Consider the following 27813-nt stretch of genomic DNA (forward strand, 5'->3'; position numbering starts at 1 on the left):
CATTGTAGCGTTTTCTGGTCGCCGCTGGATTTTGAAATGTTGAAAACTGTCGGCGACAGATGGCTTGTCGTAGGTTGTCGCCAGGATGTCGTAGGTTGTCGCCAGGATGACGTAGGTTGTCGCCGGTGCTGACTTCGGTGAATTCCATTGGCGACTACCTACGTCTACTGGCGACAGGTACCGGTGACTGAATTGTCTTACCTTGTCGTAGTTTGTCGCGGGCGGACGTTGGTTGTCGTAGGTGGGGTCGTAGGTGGACGTCCTAATGGGGTACTGGTTGTCGGTAGCGTGACGTCGACTAGGTGGTAGGTTGTTGTAGACATTGTCATAGGGGGGGTCCACTCACCGTTTTTTTGGCGACCTGCTACGACTATGACAGTCACCGGCAGTCGCCGAAAAAATCACCTATGTGGGACAGGCCCATAACACTATCCTACACATGCGAGAGATAATTTACTTTTATATAACAAGCCAATTAACCTACAAACCTGTACGTCTTTGGAGGAAACCGAAGATCTCAGAGAAGACCCACGCAGGTCATGGGGAGAATGTAAAAGCTCCTTATGGACAGCAGCCGTAGTCAGGATCGAACTCGGGTCTCTGGCGCTGTAAGGCAGTAGCTCTACCTCTGCACCACAGTGCCACTTATAACTTTTACTTAATCTATCAGCAGCCAGTTGATTATTTTCTCATTCAGTTGGTAGAGTCTGAACCGGACGATTATGGATTTGAGACCAACCATTGAAGTTTTCAGCTGACCCACCATAGAGGAGCTAAGGAAATGGCACTGCGATGTACTGCACTGTAATGTTCTTCAGTATGTGTGGGAAGGAACTGCAGATGCTGGTTTACACTGAAGATAGACACAAAATGCTGGTGTAACTCAGTGGGACAGGCAGCATCTCTGGAGTGACATTTTGGGTCAAGACTCTTCTTCAGACTGGAAGTCAGAAGAGAGGGAGACCAGAGATATGGAAGGACAAGGTGTGAAAATGACAGATCAAAGCAGATGATGATAAGGAAATGTAGAATGATTCATTGCTGTTTGAAGGGAAGGTGACAACAAGGCATTCAAACATTAAAATTAATCACGTGGACAGTGAATCCAGTCGGAGAACTAAGGTGGGGGAGGGACAGAGAGATAGGAAAGCAAGGGTTACTTGAAGTTAGAGAAATCAACAGTCATACCGCTGGGGTGTAAGCTGCCCAAGCGATATATGAGGTGCTGTTCCTCCAATTTGCATTGGGCCTCACTCTGACAATGGAGGAAGCCCAGTACAGAAAGGTCAGTGTGGGAATGGGAAACATAGAAACATAGAAAATAGGTGCAGGAGTAGGCCATTCGGTCCTTCGAGCCTGCACCACCATTCAATATGATCATGGCTGATCATCCAAATCAGTATCCTGTACCTGCCTTCTCTCCATACCCCTTGATCCCTTTAGCCACAAGGGCCACATCTAACTCCCTCTTAAATATAGCCAATGAACTGGCCTCAACTACCTTCTGTGGCAGAGAATTCCACAGATTCACCACTCTGTGTAAAAAATGATTTTCTCATCTCGATTCTAAAATACTTCCTTCTTATCCTTAAACTGTGACACCTTGTTCTGGACTTCCCCAACATCGGGAACAATCTTCCTGCATCTAGCCTGTCCAATCCCTTAAGAATTTTCTAAGTTTCTATAAGATCCCCCCTCAATCTTCTAAATTCTAGCGAGTACAAGCCGAGTCTATCCAGTCTTTCTTCATATGAAAGCCCTGCCATCCCAGGAATCAGTCTGGTGAACCTTCTCTGTACTCCCTCTATGGCAAGAATGTCTTTCCTCAGATTAGGAGACCAAAACTGTACGCAATACTCCAGGTGTGGTCTCACCAAGACCCTGTACAACTGCAGTAGAACCTCCCTGCTCCTATACTCAAATCCTTTTGCTATGAATGCTAACATACCATTCGCTTTCTTCACTGCCTGCTGCACCTGCATGCCTACTTTCAATGACTGGTGTACCATGACACCCAGGTCTCGTTGCATCTCCCCTTTTCCTAATCGGCCACCATTCAGATAATAGTCTACTTTCCTGTTTTTGCCACCAAAGTGGATAACCTCACATTTATCCACATTATACTGCATCTGCCATGCATTTGCCCACTCACCCAGCCTATCCAAGTCACCTTGCAGCCTCCTAGCATCCTCCTCACAGCTAACACTGCCCCCCAGCTTCGTGTCATCCGCAAACTTGGAGATGTTGCATTCAATTCCCTCATCCAGATCATTAATATATATTGTAAATAGCTGGGGTCCCAGCACTGAGCCTTGCGGTACCCCACTAGTCACTGCCTGCCATTCTGAAAAGGACCCGTTTACTCCTACTCTTTGCTTCCTGTCTGCCAGCCAGTTCTCTATCCACATCAATACTGAACCCCCAATACCGTGTGCTTTAAGTTTGTATACTAATCTCTTATGTGGGACCTTGTCGAAAGCCTTCTGAAAGTCCAGATATAACACATCCACTGGTTCTCCCTTATCCACTCTACTAGTTACATCCTCGAAAAATTCTATAAGATTCGTCAGACATGATTTACCTTTCATAAATCCATGCTGACTTTGTCCAATGATTTCACCACTTTCCAAATGTGCTGCTATCCCATCTTTAATAACTGACTCTAGCAGTTTCCCCACTACCGATGTTAGACTAACTGGTCTGTAATTCCCCGTTTTCTCTCTCCCTCCCTTTTTAAAAAGTGGGGTTACATTAGCTACCCTCCAATCCTCAGGAACTACTCCAGAATCTAAAGAGTTTTGAAAAATTATCACTAATGCATCCACTATTTCTGCGGCTACTTCCTTAAGTACTCTGGGATGCAGCCTATCTGGCCCTGGGGATTTATCGGCCTTTAATCCATTCAATTTACCTAACACCACTTCCCGGCTAACCTGGATTTCACTCAGTTCCTCCATCTCATTTAACCCCCGATCCCTTGCTATTTCCGGCAGATTATTTATGTCTTCCTTAGTGAAGACAGAAACAACGTAGTTATTCAATTGGTCTGCCATGTCCTTGTTCCCCATGATCAATTCGCCTGTTTCTGACTGCAAGGGACCTACATTTGTTTTAACTAATCTTTTCCTCTTCACATATCTATAAAACTTTTGCAGTCAGTTTTTATGTTCCCTGCCAGTTTTCTTTTATAATCTATTTTCCCTTTCCTAATTAAGCCCCTTGTCCTCCTCTGCTGGACTCTGAATTTCTCCCAGTCCCCTGGTAGGCTGCTTTTTCTGGCTAATTTGTATGCTTCATCTTTTGTTTTGATACTATCCCTTATTTCCCTTGTTATCCACGGATGCACTACGTTCCCTGATTTATTATTTTGCCAAACTGGGAGTCCATGCAGTCTTTAAATGCCTTCCATTGCATATCCACTGTCAACCCTTTAAGAATCAATTGCCAGTCTATCTTGGCCAATTCACGTCTCATACCCTCAAAGTCACCTTTCTTTAAGTACAGGACCCTTGTTTCTGAATTAACAATGTCACTCTCCATCCTAATGAAGAATACAACCATATTATGGTCACTCTTGCCCAAGGGGCCATGCACAACAAGACTGCTAACTAACCCTTCCTCAATACTCAATACCCAGTCTAAAATAGCCTGCTCTCTCGTTGGTTCCTCTGCATGTTGGCTTAGAAAACTATCCCGCATACATTCCAAGAAATCCTCTTCCTCAGCACCCCTGCCAATTTGATTCACCCAATCTATATGTAGATTGAAGTCACCCATGATAACTGTTTTACCTTTGTTGCATGCATTTCTAATTTCCTGTTTGATGCCATCCCCAACTCCACTCCTACTGTTAGGTGGCCTGTACACAACTCCCACTAGCGTTTTCTGCCCCTTAGTGTTTCGTAGCTCTACCCATATCGATTCTACATCCTCCAAGCTAATGTCCTTCCTTTCTATTGCATTAATCTCCTCTCTAACCAGCAACACTACCCCACCTCCTTTTCCTTTCTGTCTATCCCTCCTGAATATTGAATATCCCTGGATGTTCAGTTCCCAGCCTTGGTCACCATGGAGCCATGTCTCTGTCATCCCAACTATATCATATTCATTAATAACTATCTTCACATTCAACTCATCCACCTTATAACAAATGCTCCTTGCATTGAGACACAAAGCCTTCAGGCTTGTTTTTACAACACTCTTACCCCTTATACAATTATGTTGAAAAGTGGCCCTTTTTGATTTCTGCCCTGGATTTGTCTGCCTGCCACTTTTACTTTTCACCTTGCTACCTATTGCTTCTACCCTCATTTTACACCCCTCTGTCTCTCTGCTCTTGCACCCACCCCCCTGCCACATTAGTTTAAATCCTCCCCGACAGCACTAGCAAACACTCCCCCAGGAAAGGGGAGTTGAAGTGTTTAGCAACCGGAAGTTCGCGTAGGCTTAGGTGGACTGAGCGGAGGTGTTCAGCGAAATGATCGTCGAGCCTGCGAAATGATCGGTCTCGTCTATATCTAGGATTCCACACCTGGAACAGCGGATACAGTAGATGAGGTTGGAGGAGGCGTAAGTGATCCTCTGCCTCACCTGAAAGGACTGTCGGGGAACTTGGATGGAGTCGAGAGAGGAGGTATAAGGACAGGTGTTGCATCTCCTGCATTTGAGTCTGAGAGTGGGACTATTTTATGTCCTACCTGTTGTACTCATGTACGGTTTGATTACACTCATGCATGCTAGTAATTTGCCTGGAAAGCCCACAAAACAAAGTTCTTTGCTGTATCTCGGCAAACATAATACTAATAATAAACCAGTGCCAATACCGATATCCCAGTAGCCATGTAATGGTTTGAATCATGAATTGGATGCCCTGGATTATTGGTTTCCTTTTCCTGAAGTCCTCCCCCCCCCCCCAAAGACCATCAGCTGCTACACTGAGATAGCAACTCCACAGTCAGTTTCCTCTTATTCTGAAACAATTTGAAAGAAATATTCTATTGGACAGATTGTTTGGTTTGGCGGCGCAACACTGTTGCAGCGGCCCCCTACAGCCTGTCGGTCTTTTTTTTTTTTTTTCTGTCTAGTTAAATGTAGGTGTTGTGTTTTTTTATAGTGTTTTTAACTGTGTTCATGTGGGGGGCGGAGGAGGGGGGGGGGAAGGGGGAAACTTAAAAAAATCTCTTCCCTGCACGGGAAACCCGACCTTTTTCCTGTCGGGTCTCTGTTATCGTTGGGGCCTAGCACCATGGAGCGGCCTCCAGCCGGAACGACCTGAGGGCTCCAGTCGCGGAGCTGCGGACTTATCATCGTGGGGCTGGCCGGCCTCGGAGCGTGGGGAGCGGTGGTGGCTCGCTGCTGCGGCCCGACCCCGGAGCTCGGAGGCTCCAGCCGCAACCGCAGGTCTGGTGGACTGGAACATCCGGGTGAGAGACCGCTTTCCGGAGTTCCCGCAACACAACTTCTCCAGCCCGTGTCGCGAGGTTGGAACGACTAGGAGCGGGGCCGTAAAATCGCCTGGCGCGCCTTTAATGGCCACGGGACTTTCCAGCGCCCGCCGGGGGCACCAACTGTGACATTTAAACCTGGGGCCGTACATTGCCCGGCACGGCCTAAAATGGTTGTGGGACTTACCATCACCCCCCTCGGGCTTCAACATCGGGAGAAAAATGGAGAGCAGGGGCGAGAAAAGACTTTGCCTTCCATCACAGTGAGGAGTAGGTTCACTATGATGGATGTTTTGTGTGAATTAAATTGGTTGAGTGTCTAGTAGGAATCGTTTTGTTTGTATGGCTGTAGAAACAGAGTTTTGTTTGAGCCTCACTGAGGTTCAAATGACAATAAATATTGTATTGTATCGTATTGTATTGTATTGTATTGTAAAAATTAACGGGAGAAAAAATTGTGGAAGTCCAATCGTTGTGCTAATATTTGCAATATTTAATGTTTGGTAATGCTGGATTTTAATCTTGTAAAGCGGTAGGAATGTGGCTTCATTAGTTATTTATATATTCTGTTGGTCAAATTCATTCACTAACTAAATGGCGGGTCTCACAATAGACAATAGACAATAGGTGCAGGAGTAGGCCATTTGGCACTTCGAGCCAGCACCGCCATTCAATATGATCATGGCTGATCATCCCCGTTCCTGCCTTCTCCCCATATCCCCTGAGTCCGCTATTTTTAAGAGCTCTATCTAGCTCTCTCTTGAAAGCATCCAGAGAACCTGCCTCCACCGCCCTCTGAGGCAGAGAATTCCACAGACTCACAACTCTCATTGAGAAAAAGTGTTTCCTCGTCTCCGTTTTAAATGGCTTACCCCTTATTCTTAAACTGTGGCCCCTGGTTTTGGACTCCCCCAACATCAGGAACATGTTTCCTGCCTCTAGCGTGTTCAAACCCTTAATAATCTTAGATGTTTCAATAAAATACCCTCTCATCCTTCTAAACTCCAGAGTATTCAAGCGATTTGATAATTCTTCAGTAGACGCCCTTAACTATCCTATCCTTCAGACTATCTTTGATCGGACATAGAAACATAGAAACATAGAAATTAGGTGCAGGAGTAGGCCATTCGGCCCTTCGAGCCTGCACCGCCATTCAATATGATCATGGCTGATCATCCAACTCAGTATCCCGTACCTGCCTTCTCTCCATACCCCCTGATCCCTTTAGCCACAAGGGCCACATCTAACTCCCTCTTAAATATAGCCAATGAACTGGCCTCAACTACCTTCTGTGGCAGAGAGTTCCAGAGATTTCTGGACTTTGCTGGCTTTTTCTTGCACTAAACGTTATTCCCCCTATTCCCTTTATCATGTATCTGTGTACTGTAAATGGCTCGATTATGATCATGTGTTGTCTTTCTGCTGACTGGTTAGCATACAACAAAATGTTTTTCACTGTAGTACACGTGACAATAAACTAAACTGAACTGAAATGGTTGAAAAATAAATTGTGTCAGCATTCTTCTAATAATAAGTTAATTTTGCTTGACACATGGTTTTGATTTGTTGTATCATGCCTCTGCGTTTTACATTACAGGATGAAAGTCAGGAAACACATGACTTGCATTAAGTCTTATATGTTTGACCAAAACGTCGCGGAGGCAGAAGAAGCAGCTTTCAACATCTGGAATTATAAGGTACATCCCATCGGATGGAAAACGCAGTACTGAAATCCAGCGGTTCAACAAGGACCTGACTGAATTCTCAACACTGCAGCGGTGTGTTCTAAAGTGAGGTTTTTAGTTTTTAGTTTTTAGTTTAGAGATACAGCACAGAAACAGGCCCTTCGGCCCACCGAGTCCGCACCAACCAGCGATTCCCATACACTAATGTTACACTATGCTAAGGAGAGTTTTTACATTTATACCAAGCCAATTAACCTACATATCCGTAGGTCTTTGGAGTGTGGGAGAAAACGGAAGATCCTCTCCCGTGACCACGTGGGAGAAAACCCACGCGGTCATGGAGAGAACTTACAAACTCCGTACAGACAGCACCCGTAGTCGGGATCAAACCCGGGTCTCTGGCGCTGTTAGGAAGCAACACTACCACTATGCCACCATGCTGGAGTGTTAGGGACAGGACTCCAGTGTTAATGGTAGCATGTCAGAGGCAGTTGTGGCCAAGCTCATCTAGGGAAGTACCCTTATGGTTGTGAACACTCCAGAATTTACAAGAGGACAATATGTACCCAATGATAGGAAGATGGATGGTGCTGTGATTAACCTCCATACTTTATTAAGTCATTAATCTCAATAATTTATTACGTGAAGAAGACAAAGTGGAAAATGAAACACCCAGTTTTGGAGGAGATACGAGAATTTTGAGATACTGGAATCTTGAGCAAAACATAAGGTGCTGAAAGAGGTCAGAGGGTCAGGCAGCATCTGTACAAGGGATGGACAGATGACATTCTTCTGACTGACCAACCAGGTTTTGGGTTGGGGCCTTGTTTAGAATGAACAGACGATGATTGGTGTGGGACCCTTCTGACTTCTTCAGTCTGAAGCAATGTGTGTTTTGCTCAGTCCCAGAGAGGTTGGGTGGTGGTGGTGGATGTTGAGGTCGGGGCAATCATGAGATTAGTGCTTGCACATACCAACCACGAGGAACCGGGCAAGGAACCAGCTAGTGATATCCAACTGCAGGGCCAGGCAAACAAAAGAGCCCGTGTAGATCATACCCAGCATGTCATAAATCTGCACAGTGGTGCAACAGTAGAGTTGCTGCCTTATAGCACCAGAGACCAGGGATCGATCCTGACCATGAATGTTGTCCATACCGAATTTGTACGTTCTCCCCGTGACCTGCGCGGGTTTTCTCTGGGACCTCCGGTTTCCTCCCACACTCCAAAGACGTACAGGTTTGTAGGTTAATTGGCTTGGTATAAGTGTAAATTGTCCCTAGGATGTAAATTGTCCCTTTTGTGTGTAGGAAGGTGTTAGTGTGTGGGGATCTTAGGACATCGCTGGGCCGAAGGGCCTGTTTCCGTGCTGTATCTCTAAATTAAAAGGTGCATTGGATTGATTCCTGGGGTGAGAGGATTGTAGTCTAATTGGCTTCTGTAAATTACCTCTAGTGTGTAGGATAGAACTAGCATATGGGGGATCACTGGTCAGCGTGGACTCGGTGGGCTGAAGGGCCTGTTTGCACGTTGTATCTCTATACTGTATCTATACTAAACTATCTGTACTATTCTATAGATCTATACTATCTATTCTATACTATATACAAAAAAAATATATATATATATATATATATATATATATATATATATATATATATATATAATCTGTATATATGTGTACATGTGAGTATGTACATATATACACACACACTGAACATTTTTCTCATTTATTATATAGTTTAAGCGCGCTATGTTTACACATTCTGTTGTGCTGCTACAAGTAAGAATATCATTGTTCTATCTGCAACATATGACAATAAAACACTCTTGGCTCTTGCCTCTTGACCCTCTCTACCAAATCTAAGCGTACCCAAATGAGTAGCCTTGGCAGGAAGTGGTCTTTATAAACATTGGCTAAACAGTTTGATAGTGATGGGGAGCAATAAAGTTGACATTGCGTGGTTGTGTGAATGGCCAGCAGTCACTTGGTGAGCTGCAGCGCTTCATCATGTCTCCTTCATAGGAAAGGTTGTGACCAGAAATCAGCCTCCAGCTCACTCTCACAGCCTCTGATGAACAGCTGGGGCATCCTGTTCACAGAATGTGTCAAGCATTAACCCATACATCACAAGAGAAGGACCAGCGATGATGGGACTCTGAAACGACGTGTAGCAGCTGATTATCTTCGGGGGAAAAGCCCTTTAAAACCAGTATCCCAGGACATGGATTAAAAATCCCATCTCATAATTCAACCACAACATGGCTGCTGGGATATAGGTATTGTTACTGGATTATCATTGTTATGTTTACCCAGATACAACGAAGAACTTTGTTTTGTGGGCTGTGCAGGCAAATCTCGAGCATAAATGAGTGTAATTAACGTGTACATGAGTACAACGTGTAGGACATAAAATAGTCTCAGTCTCAGACTCTCTGTGTCTCTATAATTATGCTCTGACTCTTCCCCCCCTAGTCTAGTTCAGTCAAACACTGAGTCAAGCACTGGATCAAATATTCTTTATTCTTCCCAAACACAAACGAACTTCCTATACAATACCTAACCACCGCGGGTCCCATCCTTGTCTCTGCTCACCCAAGCTCTTCAGCCTTGTGCGAGCAGACACCGCCAGCAGGTCACATGATCCCAAGTGCACCTCCAGAAGTCCGACTCCGATCCATGTGGCGTTTACTCTTTTATAGGGCTTCGGAACAGTGGCGCAAAACTTTATGGGGGGGGGGGGGGGGGGGGGGGCTACAAGCCAATCACACATATCGATCACATTATACAGTCATTGACAGTTCTCTAACCCAATTACAAATTACCCCATTACAATGTTTCCGAAGAAGCTTCTAGAAGGAAGACAGTTAACTAAAGTAAAGAAACATTTTCCCCGATTGTATAAACAATTTGAACAAGGCTTCACACTTTAACCAATCATCAAATAGCAGCACAAACACTCTGCAATATAATTAACAATACATTTTTACACCCCCCCCCCCCCCCCCCCTATAACCATTCCTAACCATGCATTTGCAGACCTGTTCAGCTCTTCTGCAAAACCCTCATACATATTAACAAATGAAGGACATCTGGACCTCACCTTATCCTCAACTTCCATCTGGGGTCCAGACTCTTTGGAGCCATGACTCTTAGCTTGCAACTTTCACAGAAAGACGCCAAGTAGGCCTTGCAAATGCAGGGATCCTCCATTTTGTGACCTCTTTAATGTAGCCAATGTTAACATCTCCATCTCCCCTAACTCTCAGTCTGAAGAAGGGTCTCAACCAGAAACGTCACCCAATCCTTCTCTCCTGAGATGCTGCCTGTCCTGCTGAGCTACTCCAGCAGTTTGTGTCTTTCATTTAAACCAGCATCTGCAGTTCCTTCCCACACAACAGTTATCATAAGTTAATTTGTCATAGGAGCATAATTGGGCCATCGAGTCTACTCCACCATTCACTCATGGATGATCTATCTTTCGCTCTCAAACCCATTCTCCTGCCTTTTCCCTGTGACCTTTGACATCCTTACTAATCAGGAATCTGTCAAATTCCTTTAGTCAGAGGGTGGTGAATCTGTGGAATTCTTTGCCACAGAAGGCTGTGGAGGCCAAGTCAGTGGATATTTTTAAGGCAGATACAAGTAGATTCTGGATTAGTACGGGTGTCAGAGGTTAAGGGCCTGTCCCAATTTCACGACCTAATTCACGACCTTTTTTACTCGTGGACATTTTTAATGTTGAAAAAATCCCCCGACCTTACTTGATGCCACAAGTACCTATGACTAGCATCACGGCTTGCTACGACCTACCTACGACCGCCTACGACCTCGTGATGACCATGCTGCGAGTATGAGTCGGACGCAAACTCGGCAGAGGTCGTGAATTAGGTCATGAAAGTGGGACAGGCCCTTTATGGGGAGAAGCAGGAGGATGGGGTTAGGAGGGAGAGATAGATAAGACATGATTGAATGTCGGAGTAGGCTTGATGGGCCAAATGGCCTAATTCTACTCTGGCGTATAGTTCCCTGAATTCTCCCTACTTCCCTTCTTAATCAAAGTAAACAATATCTGTGACACTCCCGTCCTCTAGGACCTCACCGGTGGCTCGAGAAGAAAAACGTTGCTTGTCAAGGCCCCTCATTGTCTTCTCTTGCCTCCCGCAATAATCTGGGGCACTTCTCATCGGTCCCTGCTGTCCTCACCACAATAATAATAATAATAATGGATGGGATTTATATAGCGCCTTTCTAATACTCAAGGCGCTTTACATCGCATTATTCATTCACTCCTCAGTCACACTCGGTGGTGGTAAGCTACTTCTGTAGCCACAGCTGCCCTGGGGCAGACTGACGGAAGCGTGGCTGCCAATCTGCGCCTACGGCCCCTCCGACCACCACCAATCACTCACACACATTCACACACAGGCAAAGGTGGGTGAAGTGTGTTGCCCAAGGACACAACGACAGTATGCACTCCAAGCGGGATTCGAACCGGCTATATACTGCAACGATATACGGAACAATACTGCACCTATTCCTTCTCAATCTCAAACTGCCCCAGCATATCTGTACCACTCACACCCATCTCACTGTCCTCCAAGTCGTGCTCCTCATTGGGTACTCATTCTGCACCTTGCCTTTATCTGCTGACTCAAGCATAGCTTCCATCCTTTATCCCTGAGTGGTCCTCCCTTCACGCTGGTCACCCACTTGTTTTTAACATGCATGTAAAAAGCCGTGGTGTTTTCCTCAGTTCAACTCGTAAATGGCATTACCTGCCCCCTTTTGGCCTTTCTAATTACCCGCTTGAGTTCCTTTCACTGTCTCATAAGCTCTGTGTGACGCTACCTCCAGAAACCTAACATATGCTTCCCTTTTCTTCCTGATCAAGTTTACGACCTCCTTGGTCATCCATGGTTCCTTTACCTTGCCGTCTTTATCTCTCCTCCTTACTGGAACATGTCGATCCTGCACTTTGATCAACTGGCCTTTAAACAACCCCCTTAAACAACCCCCTAATGTGTCAGCTGTGGAGTTACCCAATAACAACTGCTCCCAATCTACCATTTCTAACTCAGGAGAGGAATAGATCAGGTAGAAGGTACAGGAGCCTGAAGACTGCAACAACCAGGTTCAGGAATAGTTACTTCCCCTCAGCCATCAGGCTATTAAACCTGGCTCGGACAAAACTCTGATTATTACCAACCACTTTCTGTTATTTGCACTATCAGTTTATTTATTCATGTGTGTATATATTTATATCATGGTATATGGACACATTTATCTGTTTTGTAGTAAATGCCTACTATTTTCTGTGTGCTTAAGCAAAGCAAGAATTTCATTGTCCTATACAGGGACACATGACAATAAACTCACTTGAACTTGAACTTGAGTCTCTTCCCCAGAGTAAGGGAATCGAGGACCAGAGGACATAGGTTCAAGGTGAAGGGGAAAAGAGGGGTAACTTTTTTACACAAAGTGTGGTGGGTGTATGGAATAAGCTGCCAGAGGAGGTAGTTGAGGCTGGGACTATCGCAACGTTTAAGAAACGGTTAGACAGGTACATGGATAGGACAGGTTTGGATGGATATGGAACAAATGCGGACAGGTGGGACTAGTGTAGCTGGGACATGTTGGCCAGTGTGGGCAAGTTGGGCCGAAGGGCCTGTTTCCACACTGTATCACTCTATGAATCTATACTGCTGGGATATGTTGGCCAGTGTGGGCAAGTTGGGCCGAAGGGCCTGTTTCTGCACTGCATCACTCTACGACTCTCTGACTGTCCTGCCTAATGATATTGCAATCTGCTTTGCCCCAATTAAATACCTTCCCCCAACATCCAGCTCGGTCCGCATTAACCAACCTGACCTCCCGGTGGCTCAGCACTTCAACTCCCCCTCCCACTCCGTATCCAACCTCTCTGTCCTGGGTCTCCTCCATGGCCAGAGCGAGCAGCACCGGAAATTGGAGGAACAGCACCTCATATTCTGCTTGGGGAGTCTGCATCCTGGGGGCATGAACATTGAATTCTCCCAATTTTGTTAGCCCTTGCTGTCTCCTGCCCTTCCTATCTCTCCCTCAGCCCTCGGGCTCCTCCTCCTCCTCCTCCTCCTTTTTCCTTTCTTCTCCCCCCCCCCCCCCCCATCAGTCTGAAGAAGGGTTTTGGCCCGAAACGTTGCCTATTTCCTTCGCTCCATAGATGCTGCTGCACCCGCCGAGTTTCTCCAGCATCTCTGTGTACCTTCGATTTTCCAGCATCTGCAGTTCCTTCTTAAACATCCAGACCTATCCTGTTAATTAAAACTTTAAAACACACCAAGCCAGGCAAGCAAGGCTTTATTTTAGAGGCACAACATTTTGGAGTAACAGGCAGCAGCTCAGGAGAGAAAGAATGGATGATGTTTCGGGTCGAAACCCTTCTTCAGACTGTCAGGAGACCATCAAACTAGACTGTTCACCAAACAAAGATTCATGCGATCTTTTATACAGTTTTCTCCCCTTTTTCCCCACAGTATTAACCCATAACAGATCTCACAGACACTTCAGCATCAAAGTTACCAGCAATCCTTTATCATCAGAATGCTCTAACCACAGCTGTAAAATATCTACCTCTGACAAACACATCCCTCTGCTTGCGTCATCTCCCTTTCTTCAGCCATCCCCAAGACAGCTAAACAGATGTTCTGCGTAGGAAGGAACTGCAGATGCTGGTTTAAACCGGAGATAGACACAACAAGCTGGAGTGACCCTCTGAGTTATTCCAGTTTTTTGTGTTACACCGAAGATAGACACAAAACGCAGGAGTAACTCAGTGGGACAGGCAGCATCTCCGGAGAGAAGGAATAGGTGACGTTTCGGGTCGAGACCCTTCTTCAGGCATCAGACAGATGTGCCTAGAATTTGGTTTAGAGTTCTATATTCGCTTCACATAGTGAGATTGCACAAATGGCTTCCTTTCAAATATCATGAAATTGGCTGAAGATATTGTTCAGACTGAGAAGGGTCTCGACCCCAATCTCTATTCAGAGATGCTGCCTGTCCCACTGAATTATTCCAGCATTTTGTGCCCAGCTTTTTATGTCTATAAACAGATGTCCTGTTGGCTTTTGACCTCAGTTTTACGATTTTATTCTTTTGTAGATCATGATCTCCAAAATGCTCTTCCACAGTAACACCAGTCAGGTGGCCAGGCTCGTTTCCCAATACTAGGTCCAGTGTTAGAAAATACTCCCAAATTACCAGCTTTCAATAGCCAATGGTTGCTAGTGTTTCATTGTCACCAGTACTGAGGCACAGTGAAATATTTAGTTTTGCATATAGCTCATATTGCTATACATACGAACAATCCTAGATTAAATACAAAGTGTATAGAAATAGTCCACTGTGACACTGTGACAAAGTCTTTGGTTTAGTGCAGGCTAGAGATACAGTGTGGAAAAAGGCCCTTTGGCCCATGGAGTCCATGTCGACCGGTGATTCCCGCACACTAGCACTATCCTACACACTAGGGACAATTTACAATTTTTTTTAACGAAGGCCAATTAACTTTGAAACTTGTACGTGGTTGGAGTGTGGGAGGAAACCAGAGCACCTGGGGAAAACCAACGTGGTCACGGGGAGAACTTACAAACTCCGTGCAGACGGCACCCGTAGTCAGGATCGAACCCGGATCACTGGTGCTGTAAGGCAGATACTCTACTGCTGCTCCACTGTGACGCCTCGTGCCGCCAGGTTTAGCAGCCATTTTTAGAGTCCATGTTGCTTGAAGTGCAGTTGGCCCTCAAGACCCATGGTTTGTGGGGTTGCCTGGCCAAGCGAAGTTGCAAGCGTCCTCCACCACTGTGCCACCACTCTGTGCCACTGCGGGCCATGACCTCTCTGTCTGCTCGGCCTCTTAGAACAGTGCCCCATCCAGTCCAGCCCCAGGCTGCTGCCAGACCTTCAGCTATGGCCTCAGTCTAGATCCTCACACTGGCCAGTGATCTGTTGTCCCTCGATTATTGTTTGTTTTTTATGTGTACGTATGTGTGCGGTTGCATTCTGTATATGCACTGTTGTTTATGATATTCTCTCTTGTTTTTATATTTAGTTTAGTCTAGTTTAGTTTAGAGATACAGCACGGAAACAGACCCTTCAGCCCACCGAGTCCGCGCTGACCAGCGATCCCCGCACATTAACACTATCCTACACACACTAGTGACAATTTACATTTATACCAAGCCAATTAACCTACAAACCTGTACGTCTTTGGAGTGTGGGAGGAAATTGAAGATCTCGGAGAAAACCCACGCAGGTCACGGGGAGAACGTACAGACAGCACCTGTAGTCAGGATCGAACCCGGGTCTCCGGCGTTGTGAACGCTGCAAGGCAGCAACTCTACCGCTGTGCCACCATGTATTGTTTACAGTGGCTTTGTTTACATATTCTGTTGTGCTGCTGTAATAAGAATTTAGTTGTTATATCTGGGGCACATGTCAATAAAACACTCTTGGCACCTGTCGCCCGGCCACTGTTCAGTCTTTGCACGCTGGGGGTGCCTACCGCGGCCATCCGAGAAGGCACGGAAGATAAGGCCCTGGTTCCTCGTCACGGCCCTTGTCCTCCTGCATGGACAGTGCCCACAGCTTCTTGAACTGCAAGGGTGGGGTTGGCTCTGAGGATTGCGAGTGCACGCTGATGGGGATGTTCCCGGGATGTTCATCAGTCAATGAAAGTAAGCATGCAGGTACAGCAGGCAGTGAAGAAAGCGAATGGCAAGTAGACTATTATCTGAATGGTGGCCGATTAGGAAAAGGGGAGATGCAACGAGACCTGGGTGTCATGGTACACCAGTCATTGAAAGTAGGCATGCAGGTGCAGCAGGCAGTGAAGAAAGCGAATGGTATGTTAGCATTCATAGCAAAAGGATTTGAGTATAGGAGCAGGGAGGTTCTACTGCAGTTGTACAGGGTCTTGGTGAGACCACACCTGGAGTATTGCGTACAGATTTGGTCTCCTAATCTGAGGAAAGACATCCTTGCCATAGAGGGAGTACAGAGAAGGTTCACCAGACTGATTCCTGGGATGTCAGGACTTTCATATGAAGAAAGACTGGATAAACTCGGCTTGTACTCGCTAGAATTTAGAAGATTGAGGGGGGATCTTATAGAAACTTACAAAATTCTTAAGGGGTTGGACAGGCTAGATGCAGGAAGATTGTTCCCGATGTTGGGGAAGTCCAGAACAAGGGGTCACAGTTTAAGGATAAGGGGGAAATCTTTTAGGATCGAGATGAGGAAAACATTTTTCACACAGAGAGTGGTGAATCTCTGGAATTCTCTGCCACAGAAGGTAGTTGAGGCCAGTTCATTGGCTATATTTAAGAGGGAGTTAGATGTGGCCCTTGTGGCTAAAGGGATCAGGGGGTATGGAGAGAAGGCAGGTACAGGATACTGAGTTGGATGATCAGCATGATCATAAATGGCGGTGCAGGCTCGAAGGGCCGAATGGCCTACTCCTGCACCTATTTTCTATGTTTCCATGTTTCATAACGAGAGGAGTATAGGAGAAAAGAGGTCCTTCTGCAGATGTATAGGGCCCTAGTGAGACCACACCTGGAGTATTGTGTGCAGTTTTGGTCCCATAATTTGAGGAAGGACATTCTTGCCATTGAGGGAGTGCAGCGTAGGTTCACGAGGTTAATTCTCGAGATGGCGGGACTGTCATTTGCTGAGAGAATGGAGTGGCTGGGCTTGTATACTCTGGAATTTAGAATTTACTGGAATATACTCTGGATGAGAGCGGATCTTATTGAAATATAGGATTATTAAGGGTTTGGACACTATAGAAGCAGGAAACCTGTTCCCGATGTTGGGGGAGTCCAGAATCAGTGGCCACAGTTTAAGAATAAGGGGTAAATCATTTAGAACGGAGATGAGGAAACACTTTTTCTCACAGAGAGTTGTGAGTCTGTGGAATTCTCTGCCTCAGAGGGCGGTGGAGGCCGGTTCGCTGGAGGCTGTCAAGAGAGAGCTGGATAGGGCTCTTAGAGATAGCGGAGTCAGGGGATATGGGGAGACGGCAGGAACGGGGTACTGATTGTGGATGATCAGCCATGATCACATTGAATGGCGGTGCTGGCTTGATGGGCCGAATGGCCTACTACTGCATCTATAGTCTATGGTCTATTGTCTATTGAAACTGCTGGGATAACTGTTGGTCTTGAGGGGGTAACATGTAGACATTGTTCTTGCACAGCAAGTTAGATGGTAATAGCTTTGCCCAAGTAGACCAGGCTGGCAGCCAGCTGGAAGACCTCTCGTTCCAACATCAAATATCATCACATTTTTCTGCCTTTCTTTCCCAGTTCAGTAAGCTTCTGACTTGGACACCGGGCGCTGTGTCTCGTCATCTTGGCAAATGCCAACTCGGGTAATGGAAACATTATAACTTCAAGATTCAAGATTCAAGAGAGTTTATTGTCATGTGTTGCAGATAGGACAATGGAATTCTTGTTTTGCTTCAGCACAACAGAATATTGCAGGCATAAATAATACAGAACGTATCAGTGTGTCCATATACCATTGAATGTATATATATATATATACACACATAAATAAACATAGAAAGTGCAGTAGGCTAATTAAAGTTCAGATTTTGTTTGAGTTGAGTTTAATAGTCTGCGGGGAAGGTGCTATTCCTGAACCTGGATGTTGCAGATTTCAGGCTCCTGTACCTTCTACCTGATGGCAGCGGAGAGATGAGTGTGTGGCCAGGATGGTGTGGGTCCTTGATGATGCTGCCAGCCTTTTTGAGGCAGCGACTGTGGTAGATCCCCTCGATGATAGGGAGGTCAGAGCCGATGATGGACTGGGCATCTCAACACAAACTGATGGCCTTCCACCCCAAGACCAAACAAAGCCCATAAACACCGTTGTTCAAGGTGTGGTCTCTTATACATCGCTGACACCAAATGTAGACTGGGCGATCGTTTCGCTGAACACCTTCGCTCAGTCCGTCTGGACCTACCTGATCCCCCGGTTCCCAAACACTTTAATTCCCTTTCCCACATTGACCTTTCTGTCCTTTCTGGACCTCCATTGTCAGAGTGAGGTTAAACGCAAATTGGAGGAACAGCATCTCATATTTTGCTTGGGCAGTGGTATAAATACTGATTTCTTCAAGTAACCCTGACATCGCCTCTCTCTCTGTCCCTTCCCAATACATACCAGCTTCAAACTCGTCTTGTTGAGTGTCATTGTCTGTATTCATTCTCACCTCGGCCTTTGTATTAACAATGACCTGTTTCCTTTGTCATCGTTACTTTTTGCATATCTTTCTTCCATGTGTTCTATATCTCTCTTCATCACCGTCTATATCTCTCGTTTCCCTCTCCCTTGACTTTCAGCCTGAAGAAGGGCCTCGACCCGAACCGTTACCGATTCCTTTTTATCCAGAGACTCTGTCTGACCCGTTGAGTTATGCCCCTGTCCCACTTAGGAAAGCTGAACGGAAACCTCTGGAGACTTTGCGCCCCACCCAAGGTTTCCGTGCGGTTCCCGGAGGTTTTTGTCAGTCTCCCTACCTGCTGCCACTACCTGCAACCTCCGGCAACCACCTGCAACCTCCGGGAACCGCACGGAAACCTTGGGTGGGGCAGAAAGTCTCCAGAGGTTTCCGTTCTGGTTTCCTAAGTGGGACAGGGGGTTTACTCCAGCTTTTTGTGTCCATATCCCATAAACGTCTGCCTCAGTTCTAAGTGAGGTGCATATTGACGGCATCTGCTCAGTGTCTAATAGATCATAAGGTCATAAGTGATAGTAGAATTAGGCCATTCGGTCCATCAAGTCTACTCCACCAATCATTCATGGCTGATCTAACACTCCCTCTTAACCTCCTGCCTTCTCTCCCTAACCTCTGACATCTGTACTAATCAAGAATCTATTGATATAAGATTATAATACATAGCACTAAATTGGCAACCCTACCCAGAAGGATGACTATAATGGTAATGGCACTCTGGAAAGATTTCGCTGGCAAGTGGAAGGAGGAGTAATGTTACTCGAATACCCGGCATTGATGGAGGTTTATAGATAGCTTGTAGGAAAGAACAGCAGATGCTGGTTTAAATCGAAGGTAGACACAAAATGCTGGAGTAACTCAGCGGGACAGGCAGTTGACACCTGGAACAGCGGATACAGTAGATGAGGTTGGAGGAGGTGCAGGCGAACCCCTGCCTCACCTGAAAAGACTGACGGGGTCCTTGGATGGAGTTGAGGCTGGGAGGTAAAGGGACAGGTGCAGCATCTCCTGCGGTTGCAGGGGAAAGTACCTGGGATGGGTGTGATTTGCGTGGGAAGGGAAGAGTTGACCAGGGAGTTGCGGAGGGAACGGTCTCTGCGGAAAGCAGAAAGGGGTGGAGATGGGAAGATGTGGCCAGTGGTGGGATCCCGTGGGAGGTGGCAAAAGTGTTGGAGGATTATATGCTGTATGCGACGGCTGATGGGGTGGAAGGTGAGGACATGGGGGACTCTGTCCCTGTTACGAATGGGGGGAGTGGGAGCAAGAGCGGATCTGCGGGATATCAAGGAGACCCTCGTGTATAATGGAGGAGGGGAATCCCCATCTCCTAAAAATGAGGACATCTCCGATGCCCTGGTATGGAACACCTCACCCTGGGCGCAGACGTGGCGTAGACGGAGGAATTGGGAGTCAGGGATAGAGTCTTTACAGGAAGCAGGGTGGGAAGAAGTGTAGTCTAGATAGCTATGGAAGTCAATGGGTTTGTAGTGGGTCGGTCAATAGTCTGTCTCCTGTGATGGAGACTTATTTTTTAATTGACAGCAGATACAGTAGATGAGGCTTATAGATGGGTCACTTACCCCCACCCTTGTGTACCAAAGGAGCCGAACACCTTCAGTACATAAGCAGAGTAAGCAAGGGAACTGTTCAAGAGTGTGTGTCATTGCTGCTGTTTAGACGACTATTTAGCTGCTGTTTAGCTGACTGCTTGAGAATCATTGAATTATTTTCCTGACTGAGCCGCGGGAATGTGGAAAGTGGAAAGTTGGCATGATGACGTGGAAAAAAAACATAAGAGAGTACAGACAGACTGCGGTAAAAGTCTGCTCACAATATTCTAAAATGGGAGATGTCTCCCCATGTGAAATGGCATGTGATGTGAACATACCTGGTGCTTGGTAGCAATGAGAACAATGTGAAAAAAGGCTGGAATATGGTGTGCAGCCAATGAAAAGAGCACATCCAAACCGGGCATGCCAAAGCAGAGTTTTCATTCAGTTTCCACTTCTTTACTTACTCAATCTATAATAACTGAAATTTTCTTTCAGTTCTCTTAATACTTAAGAAAGTTATGAGCTTTTGACTGTCCTTGATCACAGCTTTTGTGTTAAGTCAATGGAAAAGCAATAGGGAACAAGATGCTAATTTCCAAGTATGAAAATGGCCATAACATTTTTAATACTGAAGATATGACAGTGAATTAGGTGTCAAATTAAACTGATGGGATAAATTGCAGACTTGATTTTTTAAATCTCAAAATGTTGTAACATTGCTACGAAGAATATTCTTTAGGACAGCACAGTGGCACAACTGTAGAGTTGCTGGCTTATAGCGCCAGAGACCCGGGTTTGATCCTGACCATGAATGTTGTCTGGACAGAGTTTGTACCATCTCCCCGTGACCTGCGTGGGTTTTCTCTGGGAGCTCCGGTTTCCTCCCACGCTCCAAAGACCTTCAGGTTTGTCGGTTAATTGGCTTGGTATAAATGTAAATTGTCCCCACGTGTGTGTGGAGATCGCTGGTCGGTGCGGACTCGGTGGGCCGAAGGGCCTGTTTCCGCGCTGTATCTCGACAACTAAAAGACGCAAGAGAGGTGCGTTGGATTGATTCCTGGGGTGATAGGATTGTCCTCTGGAGAGACATTACAGACAATTATCAAATGTTTGAAGAATGGTCGGTGACCTTTTAGGAGGGATTGATGGGGGCTAACAGGCTGTTTCCCTTATTGGAGAATCAAAAAATAAAGGGCCATCGTCATAGAATGGGATGCAGAAAAAGCTTCACTCAAAGGTAGAAAAACGTTGGAATTCTTTACTGTATTCTTGCCCAGTATATACGTTTAAAGTAGAGATTGACTTTGTGTTTAGGAGACCACACCTGGAGTATTGCGTTCAGTTTTGGTCTCCAAATCTGAGGAAGGACATTATTGCCATAGAGGGAGTGCAGAGAAGGTTCACCAGACTGATTCCTGGGATGTCAGGACTGTCTTATGAAGAAAGACTGGATAGACTTGGTTTATACTCTCTAGAATTTAGGAGATTGAGAGGGGATCTTATAGAAACGTATAAAATTCTTAAGGGGTTGGACAGGCTAGATGCAGGAAGATTGCTCCCGATGTTGGGGAAGTCCAGGACAAGGGGTCACAGCTTAAGGATAAGGGGAAAATCCTTTAAAACCGAGATGAGAAGAACTTTTTTCACACAGAGAGTGGTGAATCTCTGGAACTCTCTGCCACAGAGGGTAGTCGAGGCCAGTTCATTGGCTATATTTAAGAGGGAGTTAGATGTGGCCCTTGTGGCTAAGGGGATCAGAGGGTATGGAGAGAAGGCAGGTACGGGATACTGAGTTGGATGATCAGCCATGATCATATTGAATGGCGGTGCAGGCTCGAAGGGCCGAATGGCCTACTCCTGCACCTAATTTCTATGTTTCTATAATGGGATATGGGAAAGCTTTGACACATGAGCTTGGACATAATAAATACTTGAAAGGCTATACGTTCTCTTATTTCGGTTTCCTATATTTTATTGAAGGTTTGGCAATGTGCTAAATAAGGCAAGGTGGTGCTAAAAAAGTAAAGATTAATATTTCACTTAATGGCTTTTCAGGTTGGGACCCTTCCTCAGACGGTTGTTGGGTTATTTCCCTCCATTGATACTGCCTGATCTGCTAAGGTCTTCCAGCAACTTGGCTTTTGCTCTGGATTCCAGCACCTGCAGTTACTATGTGTCGGAAGGAAGTGCAGCTTAGTTCGAACCGAAGATAGATGCAAAATGCTGGAGAAGCTCAGCGGGACAGGCAGCATCTCTGGAGAAAAGGAATGGGTGCCATTTTTGGTCGAGGCCCTTGGGTCTCGTTCCTCCTCTCCAGAGATGCTGTCCGTCCCGCTGAGTAACTCCAGCCTTTTGTGTCCAAGAAAACTATCTGTGAGTAGGAAAGAACGGTAGACGTTGCTTTAAACCGAAGATAGACACATAAAGCTGGAGTAACTCGGCAGTTCAGACAGCATCTCTGGAGAGAAGGAATGGGTGACGGAGAGTCAGGGGAAAGGGGAACATATGATGTAGATGGCGATGTGGAGTGATATACAATCCATGAACTTGAAGACCAGAAGTCTGAAACTAATATCGCACCACCACAGTGTATCCTCCAAGCACCTCCTCACTGTGGTGGAGGCAAAAATCTTAGGGTTACTGTCTCTTCCCTCCTCTTCTCCCTCTGCGCTGAGGGGATTCCCCACCGGGCGATGGCACAACAGTCCCGCGGCTCACCGAACCCCGCAACGGGCCGGTTCAAACACCGCGGCCCGGGGGTGGTCGAAGCTGCCGCCCTCCAGTCCAGCATACGCAGCCGCTGGCCCGCGGCTGAACCCCGGACTCAGGTCACCGCCGCCAGAACGCCGTCCCAGCCACCGGAGCACCGTTCCAGCCCCGAGCCGGATCGCCCACACGTGAGTACCGTTCTCCCTCGGGCTGGGCCACTCCGACGGGCCACAGCCCCTCACGGGAAAGTCTCTCAGCCCCTCGCCAGGCCGCTCTCACGAGAGCGCAGTTCCAGCCCCGGGCTGGGCCACCCTCACGGGAGCTCAGGGCGAGTCCTGTCAGCTGCCTCCAGAGTCCCGTGTTCGCCAGGAATGCCAGAGATACTCAGCAGGTCAGCTGGCCTCTGTGGAGAGGCTTCATTATGCTGTATCATTATTACTATTACCATCTCCATACATGCTCCCTGAATGTTTGACAATAGACAATAGACAATAGGTGCAGGAGTAGGTCATTCGGCCCTTCGAGCCAGCACCGCCATTCAATGTGATCATGGCTGATCACCCACAATCAGTACCCCGTTCCTGCCTTCTCCCCATATCCCCTGACTCCGCTATCTTTAAGAGCTCTATCTAACTCTCTCTTGAAAGTATCCAGAGAACCGGCCTCCACCGCCCTTTCAGGCAGAGAATTCCACAGACTCACAACTCTCTGTGAGAAAAAGTGTTTCCTCATCTCCATTCTAAATGGCTTATTCCAAACCCTTAATAATCTTATATGTTTCAATAAGATGCCCACTCATCCTTCTAAATTCCAGAGTATACAAGCCCAACCATTCCATTCTCTCAGCATATGACAGTCCCACCATCCCCGGAAGTAACCTTGTGAACCTATGCTGCACTCCCTCAATAGCAAGAATGTTCTTCCTCAAATTAGGGGACCAAAACTGCACACAATACTCCAGGTGTGGTTGGTCTCACTAGGAACCTGTACAACTGCAGAAGGATGTCTTTGCTCCTATACTCAACTCCTCTTGTTATAAAGGCCAACATGCCATTCGCTTTCTTCACTTCACTGCAGAACCAGCAGATACTTAAAAGACTTCCAGTTACATTGAGGTTGGGAGGTCATGTTACAGTTCTACAATACATTGGTCAGGCCACATTTAGAGAATTGTGTTCAGTTTAGGTCACCCTGTTATAACAAAGATGATGTCAAGCTGGAAAGAGAGCAGAGACGATTTATGAGGATGTTGCCAGGAGTTGAAGACCTGGACTATATGGAGAGGTTGAGCAGACTAGACTTTATTCCTTAGAGCGCAGGAGGATGAAGGGTGATCTTATAGAGGTGTATAAGATCATGAGAGGAATAGATCGGGTAAACACGCAGTCATTTACCCAGAGTAGAGGAATGATGAACCAGGTTCATGAACCATGAATCATAGGTTTAAGGTGAGGGGCGATAGATTTAATCGGAACCTGAAGGGTGACTTTTTTATAAGAAGGTTGATTGGTGTATGGAACGAGTTGCTGAAGGAGGTAGGTAATGCAAATATTATCACTATGTTTAAAATACATTTGAACAGTTACATAGGATAGAATAGTGGATAGAATAGTTTTAGAGGGATATGGACCAAGTGCAGGCAGGTGGGACTAGTGTAGATGGAGCATGGTGCTTGGAGTGGACAAGTTAGGCCAAAGGGCCCCTTTCCAAGCAGTCTGACTCTATGCAGAAAAGAACGCCACCTTTGCTCTATAAATGCAGTCCATCTTTCTTCCCTTTGGCTAATTGAGCCTGGGTGGTTAACCTGACCAATGTCTGGTAAATAATGTAACATGATCCAACTTCAATGACGCTGGAACCCTTCCGAGCATCTGCTGGGTCTGAGCTGAGGCACATCAGTACTCCAGCCAAACTGAGGTCAAGGAGAACGTCTTTGCATTCACGTCCAGATCAGTACTGGGACCTGAGGCAGGATTGTTGGCTGAGTGAAAACCTCTTTCTCATTCTGCAGCTGCATGTCTTCCCATCTCACGGTTAGCTCGATGTAACAAATGCATTTCGGAGTTCAGAAAGAGTATACTTGCTGGAGTGAAACTTTAGCATCTTAATTCTATTCATATAAAACTTGCAGGCCTGCTAAAGGAGTCTTGGACTATCGTGGTTCAATTCCCTGCTGTTTTGTCTGAGCAAATCCCTTTTTTTTAACTCTGTGGGCTAGAGAGTCCATAGAACTTAATATATTTATAGGTAAAATATCTGGCCATGCTTTGAAGCAGATGAAGCAGGAAACGCGGCATATTTTATCGCGGCATTGCTATGGTACAGAACGTAAACAATCAAAGATAAACACAAACTATGAGATATGAATCCACCAATGTGATAAGTGTTTCAAAATAGCCAAGACAACAAAGAGAAACACTACTGACTTTCACTTGCTGGATGTAATTACAGAGAGCTCAGGGCAAAACAGCAGCACATGCTCTGGATTCCACAGGACTTAGATCACAGACAGAAACAGCTAACGTCTGCAAGGAGAAAACCAAACTACAGTACACGACACCTACAGTATTAAAGGAAGAGTCCTTGTGGTCCTAAGAGACCAAGATAAGCAAGGCCACCCTCTAGAGTTACTGCCTAGTATTCTTTGAACTGATTTTAAAACGTGGCTGTGCAGATGGTTTCTTGGCTCCGCGAGACTGCACTTGTGTTACTCACTGAGACGGATTGAATGGCCATTAATCAATTCCGGCAGCATCCCAAACCCAACGCACATTCTGGCAACATTTCCAGTCCCAACGATACGGCAGACAGAGGGAGGATGGGCACAAAACGCTGGAGTAACTCAGCGGGCCAGGCAGCGTCTCTGGAGAGAAGGGAACGGGTGACATTTCGGGTCGAGACCCTTCGGCTAACAGACTGTCTGTCGATCGACACAGACCGTGCACAGTTGGTGCAGCAAGGCTGATTTATGGCACCTCAGGAAAGATTTTCAGCCTGCTCCCATTTCAGGGGATTTACTCATCATCTTCCACCCTTTTGAAAGATTAACCATGACAGGACAAATTGAAAGAAGTCAGATCCAGGCTAGGGGAGGCAGTGGCTGTTTTCTAATCCATATGTTCTTATTTAGCGAGGGGGGAAATCCAGCTTCCCCTCTTTACCACTTCCTTTTTTCTTTGTTTTTCCACCCCTTCCCTCTCCTTTGATGTTACCGCATTGTTCGCACTGTTCAGGTGCAAAGTTAGCAGGATGTGTGGTGACGCGCTCCGATATTCTCCACTAAATAAGCAGGTTGCACAACTTTTGTTTGGATTCGAGTGGGACAGTGATCAAGTCAAGTCAAGTCAAGAGAGTTTATTGTCATGTGTCCCAGATAGGACAATGAAATTCTTGCTTGCTGCAGCACAACAGAATATTGTAGACATAAATACAGAGCAGATCAGTGTGTCCATATACCATAGAATATATATATAAACACATAAATAAACAGATAAAATGCAATAGGCTGTTATAGTTCAGAGTTTGTTTGAAGTTGTGTTTCATAGTCTGATGGCTGTGGGGAAGTAGCTATTCCTGAACCTGGATGTTGCAGATTTCACGCTCCTGTACCTTCTACCTGATGACAGCAGAGAGATGAGTGTGTGGCCAGGATGGTGTGGGTCCTTGATGATGCTGGCAGCCTTCTTGAAGCAGCGACTGCGATAGATCCCCTCGATGGTAAGGAGGTCAGAGCCGATCATGGACTGGGCAGTGTTTACTACTTTTTGCAGCCTTTTCTGCTCCTGGACGCTCAAGTTGCCGAACCAAGCGATACACGCTATTAGAGTGATACAGTGCGCAAACAGGTCCTTCGGCCCAACTTGCCCACATCGGCCAACATGTTCCAGCTACATTAGTCCCATCTGCCCACGTTTGGTCCATATCCCTTCAAACCTATCCTATCCAAGTACCTGACTAACTGTTTCTTAAATGTTGGGGTAGTCTCCACCTCAACTACCTCCTCTGGCAGCTCGTTCCATACACCCACCACCCTTAGTGTGAAAAACCTACCCCTCAAATTCCTATTAAATCTATTCCCCTCCAACTTAAACCTATGTCCTCTGGTCCTCGATTCACCTACTCTGGGCAAGAGACTCTGTGCTTCCACCTGATCTATTCCTCTCATGATTTTATACAACTCTATAAGATCACCCCTCATCCTCCTGTGCTTCAAGGAAGAGTCCCAGCCTGCTCAATCTCTCCCTGTAGCTCACACCCTCTAGTCCTGGCAACATCCTCGTAAATCTTCTCTGTACCCTTTCAAGCTTGACAACATCTTTCCCAGAACATGGTGCCCAGAACTCTAAATGCGGTCTCATCAACGTCGTATGCAACTGCAACATGACCTCCCAACTTCTATACTCAATAGATAGACACAAAATGCTGAAGTAACTCAGTGTGGCAGGCAGTCTGGATAGAAGGAATAGGTGACGTTTCGGGTCAAGGCATTCCTTCAGACCCGAAACGTCACCTATTCCTTCTATCCAGAGTTGCTGCCTGTCTCACTGAGTTATTCCAGCATTTTTTGTATTTATCTTCGATGTAAACCAACGTCTGCAGTTCCTTTCTACATATTCGATACTCAATTCTCTGACTGATGAAGGCCAATGTTGCAAAAGCCTTTTTGACCACCCTATCTACCTGCGACTCCACCTTTAAGGAACCATGCACCTGCGCTCTTAGATTGTGGCAGAGCTTCTAGCTGGAAGGTGTCACTGGATAGCAATACAGAGGAGATAGCCTGGCAGATTTCCTCTTCTTAATTCAAGGCCAGTCAGGCTTAATCGAACCCTGGATCGGCTACCCCAGGTGCAAACCTAAAAACAGCACTGGAGCAATGTCTTATCACCTTGACTCTCAACGTTGTCAGTCTCTGTGTCAGTGGGGAATTCAGTATTCAGTGAATGGCAATCGTAACCCTGGACATGAATCTTTGTCTTCGGAGGTGGTGTCGTTTAGCGGAAAGTAAAATTGCGGTGTCCTTCAGTGGGAAATAATTCCTTTCCTCCCATTGATAGAAAGATTCAAGCTTGGAATGTGAGATTTTTGAACAGACGTGATTTATATAATGTAAAGCTACCCGTGATGTTATCCAGCAA

The sequence above is a fragment of the Amblyraja radiata genome, chromosome 7 (genome assembly GCF_010909765.2).
Source record: "Amblyraja radiata isolate CabotCenter1 chromosome 7, sAmbRad1.1.pri, whole genome shotgun sequence".
Taxonomy (NCBI): domain Eukaryota; kingdom Metazoa; phylum Chordata; class Chondrichthyes; order Rajiformes; family Rajidae; genus Amblyraja; species Amblyraja radiata.